Source organism: Toxorhynchites rutilus, chromosome 3 (genome assembly GCF_029784135.1).
Source record: "Toxorhynchites rutilus septentrionalis strain SRP chromosome 3, ASM2978413v1, whole genome shotgun sequence".
Classification (NCBI taxonomy): domain Eukaryota; kingdom Metazoa; phylum Arthropoda; class Insecta; order Diptera; family Culicidae; genus Toxorhynchites; species Toxorhynchites rutilus.
The window spans coordinates 288315927-288334811 of NC_073746.1; the positions used below are offsets into that span (position 1 = coordinate 288315927).

The window sequence follows — 18885 nt, forward strand, 5'->3', positions numbered from 1 at the left end:
TCTTCGGCAATGTGATTTTAAGAGGCGTTTGTACAAACTTCCGAAAGTTTTCATGCAGGGGAAACATCATTTGTATTCCGTGCGAGGTTTCAATATTGATCTGCAGATTATCTGTTGTTCGGCATCGATAGTAAGTATTGTTGTATTGCTCATTTAACGGACATTTGAAATGATTTCATACCTTGATTGAATGAAATTAAGCTTCTTCTTTGAAACTTTTATCCTTCCTGGTTTACATCACCCCTCGTCCGTCAGTCAGTTTCATCCGGATTACAAAAATATCCAATTTTTCGGTCTGCTTTAACTTCAGTGAATATTATTGGAAAACACTTTTTTGTGAAACATTTGACCAACTAATTAGAAAAGTAGTGTACTGTACTTCTATAAACTGCATTTAAGTTTTGTTCACATAAGTTCCCAGAGATACAATCGAAGCTTTTTATCCTATTCGTCTGACCTCTACTTCCCCTATCGGTTAAAAGACTGTGCTTAGTTAAATTATTGAATACGCTACTGTTGACAACTGTTCTTTATACTGATGCGGAGATTTAGCGATTTTCTTTTAGTTTGTTTTCAGTTATTCAATCGCGTGAAGGTTGTTGAATACTTGCTACTACTAGCTTTGTATAAGTCGATCGAGAGCCAATAATCGTTGGTGATCTCGAATAAGTTGCCACACATCCCTAAAACCACTAAGCTCCATCCACAACGTATCAAGTCAGTTCTGTAAATATTCAATTGCGTCGGCTACTACTTTCCACACGTAAAAAAATGGTTGGATTTTTCACCACAATAACGCTCATCTTCAGAAACCACAGTATTCACCGTACATGGTTTCGGCTTATGTTTTTCCTCTCTTTCAAGAACTCAATTCACTACTCAGAGGTATTCGTTTTCAAATGAGCAAAGACAAATATGAACGATTTGTGGGGAAAGCTTAATGCGATTCTAGAAAATGCTTCTGGATATGTTTTGATTCTATGCCAAATCGGTCGACCGCTTACTAACATTATTTTCATCATAAGAAATTGGTTATATCTAGAGAACGGTTGGTCCTAGGATAAATCGTTATATATATAGTTTTTAATGTTGAATTGCATGTAGATTCTATTTTCATGTTATTTTTCTTAAAAAATCATATCTCTATTTTGGTCAGTCCGACAAGGCACCACTATAAGTCAAACTTTGTAAAATTAGAAGTGTTTTTCAATAAAAAAAAACAGGAAGTGGGTTATATCTATGGTATAACCGCAAGGGTGACGTAGGACTATCGTTGATTTAGAGATCATTTGTTTGAAGTTGAATCTAAATTCATTCTGAATGAATGAATATTTGGGGGACTTCGAAAACGAGAGCGTTACGTTGGAGGCACAAGGTTTTATGCATCCAATATTGGATACGGAAATATCCTACTGATGGGGAAGAATAATCTTCAGAAGCTATCCTGTTAATTGCGAAGCTATCCTGTTAACTAGCATTCTAAAATAATATTCGAAGTGGTAAACAAGTGGATTGCATAATAGTTCTACGTCGAAAATATGCGGTCGTGTCCTAGATACAACCCTTTACAATTTTTTTTACCGAAAATTGCACGAATGTGATTGAACAAGCACCGTAGTCTCCAAATATAATCCCATGTGACTTTTTTCTTTTTCTGAAATTTAAATTACCGCTTCGTGCGACCCGTTTTGACAGCTTTGAAGACATAAACACTTATTCGCTGCGTGAACTGAAGGGAATTTCTGAATACAGCTATAAAAAAAGGCCTATTTCGAAGGCGATCATATAAATTTAGATGATAAATAAACCATTTTCTCCGAAAACACAATCGGTATATATTTGACAGAATGTATGTCGTCGACGCGGCGTTTAACTACGAGCCCCTTTGACATAAATGTTGTATAAAAATTATGTTTATGAAAGAAAAAAGTTTCAATAGAAATCTATGTTGTTCTTCGGCAATGTGATTTTAAGAGGCGTTTGTACAAACTTCCGAAAGTTTTCATGCAGGGGAAACATCATTTGTATTCCGTGCGAGGTTTCAATATTGATCTGCAGATTATCTGTTGTTCGGCATCGATAGTAAGTATTGTTGTATTGCTCATTTAACGGACATTTGAAATGATTTCATACCTTGATTGAATGAAATTAAGCTTCTTCTTTGAAACTTTTATCCTTCCTGTATTACATCACCCCTCGTCCGTCAGTCAGTTTCATCCGGATTACAAAAATATCCAATTTTTCGGTCTGCTTTAACTTCAGTGAATATTATTGGAAAACACTTTTTTGTGAAACATTTGACCAACTAATTAGAAAAGTAGTGTACTGTACTTCTATAAACTGCATTTAAGTTTTGTTCACATAAGTTCCCAGAGATACAATCGAAGTTCTTTTTATCCTATTCGTCTGACCTCTACTTCCCCTATCGGTTAAAAGACTGTGCTTAGTTAAATTATTGAATACGCTACTGTTGACAAGTGGATCAACTGTTCTTTATACTGATGCGGAGATTTAGCGATTTTCTTTTAGTTTGTTTTCAGTTATTCAATCGTGTGAAGGTTGTTGAATACTTGCTATTACTAGCTTTGTATAAGTCGATCGAGAGCCAATAATCGTTGGTGATCTCGAATAAGTTGCCACACATCCCTAAAACCACTAAGCTCCATCCACAACGTATCAAGTCAGTTCTGTAAATATTCAATTGCGTCGGCTACTACTTTCCACACGTAAAAAAATGGTTGGATTTTTCACCACAATAACGCTCATCTTCAGAAACCACAGTATTCACCGTACATGGTTTCGGCTTATGTTTTTCCTCTCTTTCAAGAACTCAATTCACTACTCAGAGGTATCCGTTTTCAAATGAGCAAAGACAAATATGAACGATTTGTGGGGAAAGCTTAATGCGATTCTAGAAAATGCTTCTGGATATGTTTTGATTCTATGCCAAATCGGTCGACCGCTTACTAACATTATTTTCATCATAAGAAATTGGTTATATCTAGAGAACGGTTGGTCCTAGGATAAATCGTTATATATATAGTTTCTAATGTTGAATTGCATGTAGATTCTATTTTCATGTTATTTTTCTTAAAAAATCATATCTCTATTTTGGTCAGTCCGACAAGGCACCACTATAAGTCAAACTTTGTAAAATTAGAAGTGTTTTTCAATAAAAAAAACAGGAAGTGGGTTATATCTATGGTATAACCGCAAGGGTGACGTAGGACTATCGTTGATTTAGAGATCATTTGTTTGAAGTTGAATCTAAATTCATTCTGAATGAATGAATATTTGGGGGACTTCGAAAACGAGAGCGTTACGTTGGAGGCACAAGGTTTTATGCATCCAATATTGGATACGGAAATATCCTACTGATGGGGAAGAATAATCTTCAGAAGCTATCCTGTTAATTGCGATTGATTGAAAATCACAAAACCAAAAATATTTGGTCACAGTGTTTTATTTTCCGGATCTTTCTCGATGCTGAATGGCATCCAAACGGAAAGAATTCCGTGCGTGTATGTGTGTATGTAGCGGCTACTTCGATGGTCACCTTCTCTTCTCCTGAAGGATCGGCTTCTCTGTGCTCCCTCACTGTTTCAAACAAACTGATTGCGTTTCAGGGCAGATCTCGATCCTTCGCCGTCGAGCACCCTCAGCAACGATGTTGTCTTGTCGATGTCCTCACGAAAAATGAATGCATCTCACCACCAGAATATCGCTTAAGTATGCTTTTTGTGTGTGATTGAATCGAGAGAAGGCGTGGTTTACGATGGCAATTTGGAAGGCAAACTAGAGGGGAATGAACTCTCTGAGCTCGGAACTTTCGGCGACTGAGCAATAATCGATTGCGGGCGCATACAATATTGGATACGGAAATATCCTACTGATGGGGAAGAATAATCTTCAGAAGCTATCCTGTTAATTGCGATTGCTTGAAAAATCACAAAACCAAATGTATTTGGTCACAGTGTTACATGGATAGAAAACATTCAAATAAACTCTTTCACATGAATGTAATTTTAAATTCCCAGAGGAACTGGCAGATTATTTTCAGTAACGATTAGATATTTCCACATTTTCCTCGATACTGGAAGCCCACCAGTGGTTAATGCTAACTCGATAACCATCTGGTTATAGCACTTGATTGAAACATTTTTGGTCACAGTGTTACATGGATAGAAAACATTCAAATAAACTCTTTCACATGAATGTATTTTTAAATTCCCAGAGGAACTGGCAGATTATTTTCCAGATCTTTCTCGATGTTGAATGGCATCCAAACGGAAAGAATTCCGCGCGTGTATGTGTGTGTGTGTGTGTGTAGCGGCTGCTTCGAGATCTTCCCGGGGAACCGTTTGTAGCATCACTCTCCTCCTGATGGATTCCCTTCTGGCCTAAGGTGCACAAACAGGCTCTTGGTGACACCGTTCATCCGCGCTTTCATGATAAATGAAGAGCTTCACCACAATAGCGACAACATGCACCAATCGCTGTTCAATTTGAACTGAGTGGATTTCCGAGCGGCGCTCGCTTATATACCGATTGGTGATTTCAATAGCCTGTTTTGAAAGCAATTTTAAGACTATTGAAACAAGTTTTAGGATCAGAAAGTAACAAGTATAGAACGCGTAGACATTTTATCTGTCGAATGAAGTGTTTATCATACCATTTCGTTCAGTTGTTTAGGAGCTATTAACGCTCAAAATCTCGGTCTCCGGCGTAACGCTTTCGTTTTCGAAACTTTGATTTTACACCCCGGTATAGAAATGAAAGACGTAGTCCTACGTCAATATACAAAAATATCCAAGGGAGGGAGTGTTTTGAGAAATAAAAGTTCTTAATATTAAATTAAATTTTTGAGTAAGATTTTTTAACAGTGTATTTTAAATGTTATTTTTCCTAAATAGTTAATTTATTTTCCAACAGCTTTGTCAAACGTCATATTTCAATCAAGCATCTGGATCAATGACTTTGAATGCGCCCTTTTTAACAATCAACCGTAATTTAAATTGGTCATATGGCAATCAAAATTTCGATTCGAGGTAGTTTCCATTATAAGCACAAAGTTTCAAAAAAATGGAGAGGGTCGGATCAAAATTTGCTGTTTTTTGATCGATTTGTTGTGGAAATGCTCCATAGGTATTTTTCTGTATTTGGTATCTTTGCAGTATTTTTGAAGGATGTACTTTGTAAATGAAACACTATTATGAATGAATAGTAAACATGTTGCATTCTATTGACGCTAAATTGACACTAAACTATGAATATCGGACAAGATTTTCACAAAGTCAAATAAATTTGCAAGTTGCCTTTTATTACATCATATTTTAATATTGTCAGCACACAAACGTTTCATTCGGCTCAGTTTAGAGATGAACTAGAATATTTCGATTAAATTCGACACGATCAATGAAGCCAAATAAATGTTTTGATCGAATCAAATCAACTCGTCTGGCAAAATGTTCAAAAATTGACAGCTACAGAAAGGAATAACCCGAAAGTACATGACATGTGGAATCGTTTTCTACGGCAAAATAGTTTACCGTGAGCGAGCTAATTTGAAGTGTAGCCATTTCACAGCATCTGACGTAAAGTTTCCCAGAACAGCTGACTCATACTTCGTTGAACGTGCCTGAGCGCCATGCCAGTCACTCAAATATACATTACGGCGGAGTGTTGTGTACATATCCGGATGAACAACATGTCAAAAGATGATAAACAATCGAATCAACCACATCCTTGTTTTATACTTCATCGCACACCCCTGCAAACATGAAGAATTTCGGATCTTCATCCAGCTCGTTGCACTCACCTATCTCGTAGCAGCTGATCTGTTGTTGAACGTGGTTCAACTGTTGGGTTCGATCTCGTTGCTGGCGGTAGTTGTTCGACCGCATTTAAGTAGGTAAAGGTGACTTGTAATAATTGCACACATACATTTGCTGCCCTGCTGTCTCATCTACTCTCCGATAGTGATGATTATATCGTCAGACAGCTAACTATTCACAACTTCTCTCACAGTTGCCTGCTGAAAAGACGACGGCATTAAACACAGACAAGGAGAAACAAAACTAAAACACTCGTAGCAGCCGAAATGGGCCTGTTATGCTTTTCCAGTACAATTTTGTTTTTCTGTAGCTTCCGACCACCGTTAACCAGCGATGGACGGTGCGTGCTCTTAAAAACACCACTCAGGGAATCGATCAGCGACAACGGCGGGCCGACGGATTGGTACGGATCGGTACCAGCACTTTATGTAACATTTGATTTTCAACTTCACTAAACTTATTCACTTTTTACCCCCTCTCGCAATGTGAGCACAGACTGTTTTTCCTTGGATGGCTGCTGTTTTTACGGTTTCACCGTCTGGGGAGAGCAGGTCGTCGTCGGGGTTGTAGTTAGCGGGGATATACTGTGGGAGGCTATCCTCCTTATTGGAGTAATGAGTTTGTCTACGATGAATCAAGTTCATTATTTGCAGACGGAATCTAGCCTTGTGATAGGAAGGGTATTCACCTTCTGTTTTGGAACGTACTGCACTACTATGAAGAATACCCTTGTGCGGGGATATGTTAGATACTGTAGTTTATTGTGTTGACCCTTTCACCTTTCACCTGACTATTTACAAAAACAAGATATGTCCAAATTGTGTATTGTTCTCACGAGGCCAGAAATGCATGACGAAACAATTTTGCTCGAAATAACTTCAAAGCTGAAACATAATAATTAAATCTTTAAACATTTTTGAGATGTACATTTTGTAAAGTTATTAGTCTAATTTAATTTAATTAGTCTACACTCGTTGACCCTACATGTTCCGTGGGCTTAAGGCGAAAATGGCAATGGAGAAATTATTCATTCATCCTCCATATATACTTTTCATCTACACAGAACGCAGAAGCCATTTCGTTCAGAAGGCAGTTTTCCGCATGCACCATCCAACGACAAATTTATTGTATAGAGTAAACAAACAATACCTAACAAGCAGGTTCTTTTCAGGGTCCCCACATCATAATTAAGAGGTTAATAACGTCTAACATATCAGCATGAAACAAATAGCCTAACGCAATCTTACGTCAACTACTCGGTTGTGTCTCGGACGCAACCCTCCTGTAATTTTTTTAATCCGCTCAGATCCAGGAGACAATCTGAAAATGTACAATACCAATTTTTCAACTGCCATGGCTGATGCATGAACGAATCGATAATGTTTTTCAACGTAACTCCTAAACATATATTTGGAAAAGTTGTTGAAAATTTTAAGCAAATAACTCAAGAACTAATCAAGCAAATGGAATCAAACTTGGCATATAGAGGTTTTAGGGATCGATAAACGTTTCTATGGTGGTTTGACATTCTTCCCCTCTCTCTAAGGCTAGGCTGCCATACAAATGAAACACAAATTTTTGCATAACTCGAGAACTAATAAAGCAAATGGAGCCAAATTTGGGATGTGAGAGCTTTTGGGTACGAGAAATGTTCCTATGATGGTATGACACTCCTTCCTCCTCTGGAAAAGAGAGGGGGTCCCATAAAAATAATGCACAAATTTCAACCAAACATGACAATTGAAAATTTTCGGAAAACTCTGAAGGTAAATGGGAAAATTCGAATAATTCAATTACAATTACATATTGAGCGTTGTTAGTCCATTTGATGTTTGCGGTAACGAAATTGATCTTTGTTCGAGTGGAAATGGATTTTAATGTGATAAAACGCATTCCTATATCGTCTTCTATCTATATACATAAAAATGGATCGCTGAATGTGTTGATAAGAGCAGAACCCGAAAAAGAAATTGTCCGATTTAGGGCTGTCTTCATTCTATCATATTTTCTGTATCAAACATTTATTCCATGTAACAGAGAAACATGTTATTTACAAGTGGATGAAATATCTTGCACGAGAAATGTGTCTGAAAATAATTTGATATTATGATGTCGAGTTTTGATGGAAATACTGAAATTTTATAGTAAAAAATAATTTTAAATGGTAGATTAGTAGATCAGTCAATAAACAATTTTGCGAATTATACAAAAAGACGATGCATTAGAAATATTTTTTTAAATATCTCAAGAATGGCTGCATTTAGAAGAAGATTGATGAAGAGCTTTTTTATTTTAAATCACACCAGGATTCGTAATTTGTGGCTAGAAATGATTTTTAGAATACAAAAATTCATTAAAATTCGATATTCCACAAACTTCGTCAAAAATAGTTAAACCATTTTGGACTCATTTTTTAAATTTTCTACATGTTTTCTATTTTATATGAAAAAAAATTAAAATATATATTTAAGATATTGCAAATTTAAGTTATTTTTATAATTAAAAAAGAGTACTATTTTTTTCTCAGTATATATTTTTTCTCGCTTTTTTACCACATAAAAAAGTTCACCACCTCGAAAAAACACCCTGTGCCGAATTTCAGCTCAATCGGACTTAAGGGAGAGTGGAGCAAAGTGGTCAAAGTTTGAGTTTTTGGAAAATCAAAAAATGTAATGCAACCGTAAATCTCGACGTGTCATGCAATTTTATGACATTTGGCATCAATGTTTTTTAAGAACCCCGATTTCCGGTGATTTTTCGGTTTTCCAAAAACTCAAATTTTAACGTCTGCGACACCAGTAAATGGCGTCCGAATGAGCTAATATTTGGATAGGGTACATTATCGTGCAATTCAACATTTCGTAGCAAGTTCCGAATGAAAAATCGAGATAACTATTTTTATTGGCACCCAAAGTCCGAGCAGAAATTCGGCATAGGGTGTTATTTCGAGGTGGTGAACATTTTGTATAGGGTAACTTTTTGAAATTTTAGGGTCGTTTTTTTCCCATACATTCATTGGCACCCCAGTGTACATACACCAAATAAAAATACATTTTAGGGAGAGATGGGGGTCCTCGTAGTAAAATTGGTTGCGTGTCCGCTACTAAGCGAACGATAATGAGCTCATAACTCAGGGCCCCCCCAACTGACCATCTTTGTGTGTGATTCTAGCTACTACTGTAGAACAAGTTCACTTCAAGTTGTCTGGACCTTGATTTAATTCACTAATAAAGAAAAAATCATGCAAATAAAGAGTTAATAGAGTATCAAATTTTCAAGGAATCTTTCACAAGGAATCTTGAACAGATTATTTTCTGATAAGGATTTTCTATCGCAATGTTGAGATTTTTTAAGGATATATTAAAATAATTTCAATACTGGTCGAGTAAGTGTAACTACTATGAATTCAAATACACCCAGGTATTTTTTTTACGCGAGGGATCCGTACCTCGTAAAAAACCGCGTTAATTGGAAAATCCGCGTAAAAAAACCATGTGAATATGATAGATATACAATGGGTCCTTATGTATAACCGTCCCCCCAACTGTCTTCAGGGATGATAATCTGAGAGACTTCACTATAAAATAAAACTATCATACGCGGCTATTTACGCATACTCACATACTCACACCAGATGAAAGCATCTTTGAACGCTAGATTGGGAAGTTAGTTCAACTACTTAGGAGATGATCCAAATTACTTAATGCAACCTTTGGACCCGAGGTTCAAGTCAGGCTATTTAGTAGTTCTTGAAACGAGAATAGCAAGCTAAAAAATTCCATTGGAGTACATAAAATATATTGCGATTAATATCCTGAGAGTTACAGCACCAGTACGCTATTCCAATGGTCTCATCCTAATGAATATCAGAATTGAACTTGATTCTTCTCTGGTGAGTTTTTGTATTTGCGTGATTACGCAAACGACTAAACAAATTTGGTAATAATACATGATTTAAAGATGAGCTGAGAACAATCTATTACTGATTAGATCATTTTTTCTACTCATCGTATGTTTCTGATTTACTCTCGTTCTAACAATGTTCCTAATCCATGAAATCGTGGACAATCATCAGTCACTTGTTGAGAAACAAGCAAAAAAAACGAAAGGTGCGAGCTTCAAAGTTCAAATTGCGCATAAAAAATATTAGCTTGCTTACGTTCACACTTAATTTGACTTTAAATAACGATTCAAAACATCTCACGCTAGATTCTGCCTTAGCCGTGGACCCCATCGATTACAACCCCGCGCAACGTTCGCATTTGTACTAATGAGTTACCCAATCTGTTGTCGGTTCGTTTTACATGCTTGCCGAGCAAATCACCCATCGCGTCTTGGAAATCTCGCTCAATAATATTCACTTCCGCGAAGCGAGTTCCTCAATATTCATTGTCATCATAATCAGCTGAAATTAGTTCTTCTCCTGGGTTTCCCTCATTTGTCGGCACCATCAATCAACCAGTCCACACAAAAACCATACACTGGACTCGCGGCAAAATCACCTTCGTAGTAATTGCTCCCCAAAAACACTTCACCTGAGCCTGTCATCTCCGTTCTCATTGTAAATTGGCTTGCCCTCGTTTGTTTGCTCAAATCTATTAACTATTTGTTCCGTGGAGGGGAAGGTGGAGCACTGGATCTGAACTCACTTCACCCAATAACAAACGTTGTGTCAGCTTACGTTCGCACATTTACTTTAATTAGGGGTTTAAGGTCATCTTATTAATCACAACTATGGTATGCACCTGCTTCAACTTGGGTTCTTTTTTCGGTGACCTCATGCAACCAAATTACAGTGAACACGGAGAATCAAGCATCTGGTCACATAACAGTTACCGATTGCGATTTTGTAACCGAACGGCCTAGGCGACAAGAAAGACCGATATTGACGCGGCGACGGTCGGCCTTAACGTCGTCGACGACGTTCCACGTCGTACGGCATTCAGAAGCAAACTGACAGCTGATGTAAGAGAGCGTGCAGAAGCAGAAAACATGCGACTTCATGCTGGAAATAGGAGCTTGTGAGAGAATATGAGCTCTCTGCTGCACATTGGAGCTGTCCCCAGGTGTGGCGGGGGAGTAATGGTGGAGATTTTAAGTGTATGTATCTGAAGGAAGGGGCAAAGTCAGCTAGTACTGGCTGGTGGTGTGGGGTTACGTGGCCACAAGAAAAGTCCCGATGACACTATTTGGCGCGATTTATCGTCAATGTTTAAAAAGTTGAAAAGTCTTGTGAAGTGGCTGTATCCGCTATGCTGTTCATTTGATGCCTGGTGACTAATGTTGGCGAGAGGTTTATCTCATTGCGAGCGCTGTTTACAGGAAATTATAAGGTTGTGTTTGTTTTTGGCAAACATCTGAAAGAAGATCGCTGTGACTACGGTAAGATGAGTAATTAAACTGCGTTGGAATGAAAATATCCGTAAATGTAAATACGATGCGACATGGCATTTTTGTTACTAATTAGTTCCATTAAAAAAAACAAAATATCATGTATCTATGAATTTCCATCCAACGCACATAGACGAACAATTTCGGACTTGCTCTCCGTGATTGACCTCAATCAGTACAATGATTGTGATGAATGGAGCATAGGAGTACAAGCCATTTCAATTACGCATGTTTTAGTGTTTTGATTTTTTTAATCGAATTATGCGGTACGTGTTAATTTTTATAGTTATCAGTTTGATAAGAAAGGAAGGAATGATCCAGATCGTTTCCGATTTGGGTCGAGTTGTTCCTGCGATAATCACGGTTTTTTTGTAGTGATCAATGGTATATTTCAAAAATCGCCGTGGCAAAGGTTGAACACCATAAATCCGGACACATCAATGCTGCCGCTGAGACATTTTTCGAGTATTTTCTTTCAGAATGTCGCTGAATCAAGCCTAGAGTGTATAGACAGAGGCATCGAATGTTACGTCATGGATTCACCGTAGTAACCGATAACTCAATTTAAGCGGAACCCGAAGCTATCACTGAGGAATGCGGCGAAAAGGTGGAAGTTTTCCAATCCTACGTCCAGAAAGCGAAAAAGAGGGGTTAATTAGGAAGTGTTAAGGCCTCTGATTATCCCAAACCGGAATGCAAAACAGACTTTAGAGACAAAGAAGCGCTTGAGGGAGTTGTACGGAAATTTGTTATCAAACACAATCGCGTGGGTATGGACGACGAAACATACTGCCTGGCAGTTTTCAATCGAATTTTTTGGTTGGGAATTTATTTCTGATGGGAAGAGCGATCCGGATGAATGTAAAATCAATTTTTCAACAAATTTGTTAAACATCATATTTTAATCAGACAACTGGATTTAGAGCTACGATTTTTTGAAAGGAAGATCGATGATTTTGAATACGCCCTTCTTAAAAAACGGTCGTAATTGAAATTGGTCGTATGAAAATGAAAATTGTGATTTATAGTGTTTAGTTTAGAGTAATTCCAAATGAAATCGATAAATGACAAAATATGAGTATTTTTGATTGGGTTGAAGGAAATATGAGTTTTCCACAACAATTGGGATTTTTTTGACTCAAGCGTAACTTTTGAAAAGGGCGTATCGATTTTAGTAGGAGAAATCTTTGATAATTTATATCTCAAAAACTATGAGTCGTACCGAAATAGTGTCTTTGAAAGAGTTATAGAGTATTGATGTCTAAACATGAAAAAGTATACACTGAGAAAAAAAATGAGTACTCTTTTTTTTATTTACAAAAAAAAATTAATTTGCAATATCCAAAATACATATTTTTAAATTTTTTTTTATTTTTTCATTTAAAATTGAAGTCATGTAGAAAATTTATAAAATGGGTCCAAGATGGTAAAACTATTTTTGACGAACTTTGTGGAACATCGAATTTTTATGAATTTTGGAAACTTCGAATTTTTGTATGTTAACAATCATTTTTAGCCACAAAATATGATTCCTGATGTGATTTAAAACAAAAAAGGTTATTATAAATCTCCTTCTAAATGTAGCCATTCTCGAGATATTTTGAAACATATTTCTAATTTATTGTCTTTTTTATAGTAAATATTCTCTTTTAATATGTTTGTCGTGTTATACCGTCATGTTCATGAAATTTTATGAATTTGCTTATAATTTCCAACAACTTTTCCAAATACATCATCATGGGAAAAATATATGTTTAGGAGTTACGTTGAAAATCATTTGAACACATGTGGGTTAATATGAAATGTAGCGATATTAAAAAATGTTTTTTTTTTAATACAAACTTTTAACATGTTATAGATGTTGCGCCAACAGAACACAACATTTATAAAAGGAAAAAATATAATTCTCTACAATTTGGTCAAATAATTCCTATATTTATCGGAGTTTAAGAGATACGAATAATAATACTAGAATTTTTAGCATTTATTTTTTATCAACATTTATTTTTATCAACTAACAATTTTGTTGTATATAAGTTAATTTTTTCATTATTTTCTTATATTTATATATACACATTATGATAACTTGCTGCATTGTCGTTAGAGTACAACTTTGCTGCTACTTCATTCTCGGATACAGGTACAAAAGACTACTTTTGGGTACCTGGAATTTGTTTGGTGTTATCATACATGCTACTCAACTCTTCCACACCCTGATCATATTCTTCTTGTGACATATATGAAAATGACAAATAGTCTTCTTATCGCTTGCTAGCCCAGTCAAATAACGTTTTTGCACTCGTAATCGGATGTTCATGCTGCCTAGCCAAACTAGCTCTTTTTTTTTTTTTTTTATTTAAATCGTTTATTTTTACAGGCTCAGTTACATAGGTTTAAAGGAGCCGAACTCCTTACTGTATTGTTACTAGTATATATACATTTTTCCTTAATTCTAATGTTAATAATATAGGAAACCGATTACTCGCGGTCAACTCGAGTTTAGAAGGGTGACATATTTTCTTCAGGAAAAGGAGGGGATATGAGGATATGTTGACAATGATCACACTCACACTCTCAATCACACTCATCACACTCAATTCTTAAACCTATCTTATATCTAATATGTATTTACATTTCATCTTATTCTTAAGAAGGGATCCGATCTCTCACAAAGGAAAAGGAAAAGGAAAAACTAAGGGTATAAGGACAATCACACACGAAGATCTATAGCTTTAAGGAAAACATATATATGGGACATGTAATCAAGGTCTAACCGAGCCAACACGTCTCTCACCGGCACATTGGGCTGCCTTCCTCGGGCCCGAAGGGTGACTACTAAATTCGATCTGGCGACAAGATACAGCTCGCACGACCAAACAACGTGCTCGATGTCGTGGTAACCTTGGCCACAAACACAAAGATTGTTGTCGGCAAGATTAATACGAAAGAGTAGCGCATCTAACGAACAGTGATTGGACATGAGTCGGGAGAAGGTGCGAATAAAGTCCCGGCTCAAGTCCAGACTTTTGAACCATGGTTTGAGGCTAACCTTAGGGATAATCGAGTGGAGCCACCGGCCCAATTCATCTTCGTTCCATTTGCGTTGCCAGTTAACTATGGTATTTTTGCGGACTAAAGAATAAAATTCATTGAAGGCGATTTGACGCTGATAAATATCGCCTTCAATTGCACCTACCTTTGCTAATGAGTCAGCCCTCTCATTACCCAGAATTGAGCAATGTGAAGGGACCCAGACAAAGGTAATGACATAACAGCGTCTGGATAAAGCACTCAAAATTTCTCGTATTCTCTCAAGGAAGTACGGCGAGTGCTTTTCCGGCCTCACTGAACGGATAGCTTCGACAGAGCTAAGACTATCCGTTACAATGTAATAGTGTTCAACAGGTCGTGAGGCGACGCTGTCCAGCGCCCAGTGTATCGCTGCCAATTCAGCAATATACACTGAGCAAGGATTCTGAAGACTGTGTGAGGTGCTAAAAAATTCGTTGAACACTCCAAATCCTGTGGACTCATTCATAGAGGACCCATCAGTAAAGTACATATTATCACAATTGATATCCCCATACTTTGCATCGAAGATCGTTGGAACGATCCTCGATCGAAGATAATCTGATGTTCCATGGATATCCTGCTTCATGGACAGATCAAAATGCACAGAGGAATTGATGTAGTCAGGAAAACAAACACGGTTGGGAATATACGAAGAAGGATCAACCTGCATGGAGACGAATTCATGATATGAGCTCATGAATCCAGAATGAAAATTTAGCTCGATCAGCTGCTCAAAATTTCCGATCACCAATGGGTTCATAACCTTACACCGGATGAGGAACCGAAGAGATAATAAATTGAAGCGATCTTTTAGTGGGAGTAGGCCTGCCAAAACCTCGAGACTCATGGTATGCGTTGAGGGCATACATCCCAACGCGATACGGAGACAAAGATACTGAATTCGCTCGAGTTTAATGAGGTGTGTTTTGGCAGCTGATTGAAAACAGAAACTGCCATACTCCATCACTGAGAGAATAGTTGTTCGATACAACATTATAAGATCTTCGGGATGGGCTCCCCACCAGGTGCCGGTAATTGTACGGAGAAAGTTTATTCTTTGTTGACATTTTTTACTTAGATACCTAATATGGGCCCCCCAAGTACATTTAGAGTCGAACCAGACCCCAAGATACTTGAATGACATAGCATGAGTGATCGGTTTACCCAAAAGGTGAAGCTTTGGTTTTGCTGGTTTATGCTTCCTAGAAAAAACCACCATCTCTGTTTTCTCCGTGGAGAATTCGATCCCTAGCCCAATGGCCCAGGTTGAAAAATTGTTCAAAGTATCTTGTAAGGATTCTTGCAGGTCGGATTCGTTTGATCCTACGACAGACACCACTCCATCATCTGCAAGTTGTCTTAGGCTGCAATTTTGTGTAAGGCAATTGTCAATGTCGCTTACGTAGAAGTTGTACAAAAGGGGGCTTAAACATGAGCCCTGGGGGAGTCCCATGTAAGAGACCCGACTTACTGCCGAATCTCCGTGAGAAAAGTTCAAATGTTTCTCACAAAGCAAGTTATATAACATATTATTCAATAGAGGCGGCAGACCCCGAGATTGTAATTTGTCTGACAAAACCTCTATTGAAACAGAATCAAAGGCCCCCTTTATGTCCAAGAATACTGAAGCCATTTGTTTTTTTTCGGCGTAAGCCATTTGAATTTCTGAAGAAAGCAACGCAAGACAATCATTCGTCCCCTTGCCCCTGCGGAACCCATATTGTGTATCTGAGAGTAGGCCATTCGTTTCAACCCATCGATCAAGGCGAAACAAGATAATTTTCTCCAACAATTTCCGTATACAAGACAGCATTGCTATTGGGCGGTACGAATTGAAGTCGGACGCGGGTTTTCCGGGTTTTTGAATAGCTATAACTCGTACTTGTCTCCAATCATCTGGAACAATATTATGCTCCAGAAACCGATTGAATAAGTTCAACAAGCGATGTTTCGCCACATCAGGGAGATTTTTCAGCAAGTTGAACTTAATTCTATCCGATCCCGGAGCAGAATTGTTACATGAAAGGAGAGCAAGAGAGAATTCTACCATCGAAAACTCGGAATCAAGATCGCACCTATCTTGTGGTATATCTCGAATAATTCTTTGCACTGGAGCGGAATCGGGACAAACCTTTCGTGCAAAATTAAAAATCCATCGATGTGAATATTCTTCGCTTTCATTGGATGAAGAGCGATTTCTCATGTTTCGAGCCACTTTCCATAATTTTTTCATTGACGTTTCTCGTGATAAACCTCCCACGAAATTTCGCCAATAAGCACGTTTTTTCCCTTTGATCAAGTTTTTAAATTGATTTTCAAGGTCCAAATACTTCTGAAAATTTTCAGGGGTTCCACGTTTCCGAAAAGCTTTAAATGCATTCGATTTATCTCCATAAAGCTTGGAACACTGGCCATCCCACCATGGATTGGGAGGCCTTCGACGAATAGTGGAATCTGGGATGGGTTTCGTTTGAGCGCGAACCGCGCTGTCATAGATCAAACGAGAAATGAAGTTATACTCCTCCAATGGAGGCAAACCATCTCTGGAATTGATGGCTAGAGCAATCGCGTCCGCATATTTTTTCCAGTCAATGTGTCTTGTGAGGTCGTATGCCATGTTTATTGATTCAGAAGAATTCAACCCATTGGTGATAGAAATTTTGATTGGCAAGTGGTCACTACCGTTGGGATCCTGGATTACATTCCACTTGCAATCTAACGATAGTGAATTCGAGCAAAGCGAGAGGTCAAGAGCACTTGGTTTAGCAGGAGGTTTAGGTACACGTGTTGTTTCCCCAGTGTTCAAAACGGTCATATTGAAGCTGTTACAAAGGTCATATATCAACGATGAACGATTGTCGTCGTACTGTTCCCCCCAGGCAGTTCCGTGAGAGTTGAAGTCTCCCAAGATTAATCGTGGCTCAGGAAGGAGTGAGCACATGTCAACAAGTTGCTTGCGGCTAACCGCAGCTCTCGGAGGCCAATACAAGCTGACTATACAGAGGTCTTTGCCTCTGATGTTTGCATGACAAGCAACAGCTTCGATCCCTCCAATAGGTGGAAGGTCAATTCTAAAAAATGAGTGACACTTATTGATCCCCAATAGTACCCCTCCGTATCTGTCATCACGGTCCAAGCGTATTATATTAAAATCGTGGAAAGAAAGATCATTTTGAGAAGAGAGCCAGGTTTCGGATAGAGCAAAAACATCACAATTGAGTTTATGAATTAGAAATTTGAATGAATCCAATTTAGGGATAAGACTACGACAATTCCACTGTAAAACAGTGATATCTCCGACCTCTCTATTTAAATTAGACATCAAGAGAGATAATCATTGCAAGGAGGGGCCATGTTTGCATAAATTGCTGCAAAATTGTCTTTAGTACTGGAAGCATTGCGGTGACAATGGTTCTGATGGAGTCGGAAACATTAAAACACGTGAAGATTTGATCCACAAGGTCAGACAACTTTATAAATCCCGATTGGGAAGTTGAACTTGACGGAAAAACAGGGACAGTTGGGGTTTTTGATGTCCCCTCGAGTGCTGGGTCGTTCGAAGGTGAACTATTACCACGGAGGCCAGGAGGGACCTGATTTTGCTTATCCGCTGCACTCGATTTTTTGGGCAAGCTAACAGGGGGTATCACCGGAGGGACTTGTCCTTGAACTTTGGGAGTGGTCACATTTTTGCGCCGGGGATTCCCTTGAGAAATAAACGGCGTGCCCCCGTTAGCTGTATCCGCTTCCATTTCGTCAACTGGCAACGTAGCGAAGACATTGTGTGTATTGATTGGTTGTTGTTCTTGAGCCAGTGGAGAAGCGCCCTTCAAAATTTCTGCGAAAGTGCGTTTAGAGCGTTCCCTCAAAGAGCGCTTCTGTTTCTCCCAGCGAGCCTTGTATGTTTCACAAGCTGAGAGCACGTGTGGGGATCCCCCGCAATATGGACACTTATGCTCAGTCGCACTGCAGGATTTCCCCTCATGTTGTTCTCCGCAAGTGGCACATCGTTCTTTATTGGCACAATAAGCAGCCGTGTGACCTACTGACTTGCACTTTAGACAAGTCATTGGCTTTGGAATAAAAAGTCGCACGGCTAACCTCAATTTATCTACCATCACGTAGTCAGGGAGAGCTGAACCAGCGAAGGTGACTCGAAACGAGTTGGACGGCGTAAATTTCTTTTCTTCTCCTTCATGGGAGACTGTTCCGAGCTGGCGGCAACCCAAGATCTTAACAGTCGTCGAGGGCAGTTTTTTAAAACGGCCGGTACCTTCACTCGTAATGTATTCGCACGTCAAGCCCGTTTCGGTTATCACACCCTCAATTTCGACTATGTGAGAGGGTATGTAGACCCGATACTCAATTGTAAAATGCTGATCGACAACAATCTTGTTTGCGTCTTTTCGATCATTCACGACAACTCGCAATTTGTTTGGTTTAACCTTCGAAATTTCCGAAACGGAGGTATACCTTGCCAGATCTTTCGCGATCTGCATGACTCTCAACGCCTTTCCATTTGGCTTAGGCCTGAAGAAAACAACCCAGGGACCAGTTCCGGGCGCATCTTCTGGATAGACCTTTACAC

General features: G+C 38.3%; 1 protein-coding gene across 8 annotated transcripts in view; it reads right to left on the reverse strand.

Moving 5' to 3' along the window:
• Nucleotides 1-18885, reverse strand: part of LOC129780303 (phospholipid-transporting ATPase ID) — a 145255-nt gene that overhangs the window by 89498 nt on the left and 36872 nt on the right. Inside the window, exons 1-2 of one of the 8 annotated variants that reach the window (XM_055788403.1) lie at nucleotides 10671-10781; nucleotides 5819-6372 (exon numbers count right to left, since the gene is read on the reverse strand). The exons of 1 other annotated variant lie outside the window; for it this stretch is intronic. The gene's annotated coding sequence lies outside the window, so the exon portion shown is untranslated. Of the gene's footprint in view, nucleotides 1-5818; nucleotides 6373-10336; nucleotides 10782-18885 lie in introns of those variants that run through there. 6 more of the 8 variants (XM_055788405.1, XM_055788404.1, XM_055788402.1 and 3 more) reach the window with 6 other exon arrangements.